This window comes from Haemaphysalis longicornis, unplaced genomic scaffold, assembly GCF_048455015.1.
Source record: "Haemaphysalis longicornis isolate Haplotype H1 unplaced genomic scaffold, Haemaphysalis longicornis Haplotype H1 scaffold_16, whole genome shotgun sequence".
Classification (NCBI taxonomy): domain Eukaryota; kingdom Metazoa; phylum Arthropoda; class Arachnida; order Ixodida; family Ixodidae; genus Haemaphysalis; species Haemaphysalis longicornis.
Genome location: NW_027526266.1, coordinates 20914823 through 20917664, shown reverse-complemented (window position 1 = coordinate 20917664; position 2842 = coordinate 20914823). Strand labels below are relative to the sequence as shown.

The following is a 2842-nucleotide window of genomic DNA, read 5'->3' as shown; positions in this document are numbered from 1 at the left end:
AGTGTGTGTGTGCCGAAGGTCGAGGGATGCGAGTGCGTGTGGTATGTCTAGATTGGCTAGACGCAAGAGAGAAAAAGAAAAAAGTGACCGAAATTGTATTCAAGTAACCGCTTTTGGTATGTGCAGGCAGGGTTGTTGCGAAAGAAGAGGCCCACGTTTTGTGAGAGCATTATTTTTCTGGTCGATTGAGAAACCATAAGGTTTTTAAGCTGCCTTTTGAAGCATTGATTCCAGCTGGCTCCAGGCAATTGAATTTATGGATTAAGTGCGATTCTTTGTATATCCGTTCCCTTGGAGACTGAAAATTTGCCTGCAGAATATAGAGCTTGAGATCATCGAAATTGTGGTTCGGATGGTTGAAGTGTTGCGCGACTGCTATGGAGGCACTGTTGTGGGTGCCGGCCCGATGACCATTCAGGCGTAAGTTCATAGGTTGACTCGTTTCTGCAATGTATTGCTTCTGAAAGAATTAGCATTCTAGTATATACACAATGTTAGAAGAATTGCACGTGAAGCTTGAAGCTTCTTGGCCTACGAAAGAGCATCCAAGCTAGAAAGGGACGAAGTGCTCAAGCAACAACATCGAAACGAAAGCGCCCGACCACCATCCTTAATAACCAAATTCTCAAAAGCGCTCCCTAACATTAACAACATCCTGCGGATATACTACCCCATCATATCCAGTAATGAGCGACTTAAAAAGACGTTCCCGGAAGCCCCAAGAGTCACCTACAGAACAAATAAGAACCTAAAAGACATTGTAGTGCATGCCAAAATTGGCGCTTCCCAGGAACCAGTCATCAGACCTTGCCTCCGTCTTAGATGCACGACCTGCAAACATCTGCAGACGGATTGCATTGTCAATAGCACTGCCAGCCAATACGTTCACAAAATAATTCAAGCTTCACGTGCAATTTTACTGACAGTGTGTATATGCTAGAATGCTCATTCTGTCAGAAGCAGTACATTGGAGAAAAGAGTCAACCTATGAACTTACACCTGAATGGTCATCCCAAAACATTGGCATTGTTTTGGGCCGGCACCCAAAACAATGCCTCCATAGCATACGCGCAACACTTCAACCAGCCAAACCACAATTTCGATGATCTCAAGATCTATGTTCTGCAGTCAAATTTAAATCTCCAAGGGACCAGAAATACAGAGAATCGTACTTAATCCATAAATTCAATTGTTTGGAGCCGGCTGGAATCAATGCTTCGAAAGGCGGCTTAGAAACCTTACGGTATCTCAATCGAAAAGAAAAATAATGATCTCACAAAACGTGGGCCTCTCCTTTCGCAACACCCCTGCCTGCCCGACCCAAAGCTGATACTTCAATACAATTTTGGTCCTTCCTTTTTTTTCCTTTTTTTCTTTTGCTTCTCACATCCCTCGACCTTCGGCACATGGTACCCGCACGTTCCCCTTCCATTCTTCTACGAACACTAACCTCCACACTCGGAATTCGTCGGACTACATGGGCTGTTGTGGTTTAGCAGTTTTCTCCCTCACACACAGTTCAGTAACCTGGCAATTTAACCTCGCAGACGCCCCTTTCGGGCCCAAACTTCCCGGAAGCCTCCTTTGAGGTCGCCCGGCACCACGGCAGCACAGCTAAAACCATTAAACCCTGCTCCCTCCTACCCTCTCGTAGTTTTCCCTCTTTCTTTCTTGCGGGGTTCTTTCCCAATCACTACACCTCCGTTGCACTCCCGCTATTTCGCTCCTTTCAAACGTCCGTTGACCCACTCTGCTGTCTTCCTTTGAGCCCCGCTCTCAACCTCCCTTCTCGCCCAAACTCAATGTCTATCTATAAAACAGTGTGCCAGACATGAACCCTGAGGCCTTGAAAAAGACAAGCCTTCTTGTCGAAACGTTGCCAGAAGTCTGCGGCCGCTACTTCTCCAAAGTATTATATATATATTTATATATATATATATATATATATATATATATATATATATATATATATATATATATATATATATATATATATATATATATATATATATATATATATATATATATATATATATATTTTATATATATATATATATATATATATATATATATATATATATATATATATATATATATATATACAGAAATATAGGTCCGCAGGTTACTACGCCGAAGGAGGCATAGGGGTGTGGTTAGGCTCTATTTTTTACTACGGTTAATGAAGTTAAGATTCAAAAAGTTAAAAAAAGAGTTTAAAAAAAATCTTAACTTCATTAACCATAGTAACAAATAGAGCCTAACCACACCCCTATGCCTCCTTTGGCGTTGTAGACTGCCGACCTATATTTCTGTAGTTTCCTCAACGAGCCCCTCATTTCCTTACTATATATATATATATATATATATATATATATATATATACACAGAAAGATTGGTCGGCAGTCTACAATGCCAAAGGAGGCATAGGGGTGTGGTTAGGCTCTTTTTTTTTCACTACGGTTAATTAAGTTAACATTTTTTTAAATAAACAGAAGAAAGAAATAAAGAAAAATACGCGCCCAGAGTGGGGACCGAACCCACGCCTTTCGATTACATGTCGAACGCCTTACCAATTCGGCTATCTGGGCGACTGTGTTCTCCTTTACTTTCTGGGCTAATTATATTTACTAGAAGTGTAACTGACTCTTGAGGGTGGTGGCCAGCGCCACTCTGACTACACGGGGAGAAGGGGGACCTTCTTTTCAACCCCCGGTGTAGTCAGAGTTATTTTCTCCGTATGCTTCATTGCTCTTTCGCCTGAAATGTCAATTTGTAAGCTATTTTGTTCACTGCTATGGTTCCCCATCTCCTACGATTTGTACGCGTGTATCTTTGTTTGTTC

The 2842-nt window shown here is 41.5% G+C and overlaps 1 non-coding gene across 1 annotated transcript; it reads right to left on the bottom strand.

Annotated features, from left to right (window-relative positions):
* Nucleotides 1-2516: 2516 nt before the first annotated feature.
* Nucleotides 2517-2588, bottom strand: Trnat-ugu (transfer RNA threonine (anticodon UGU)). The gene has a single exon. It is a non-coding gene; the product is annotated as a tRNA-Thr (tRNA).
* Between the last annotated feature and the right edge of the window lie 254 nt (nt 2589-2842).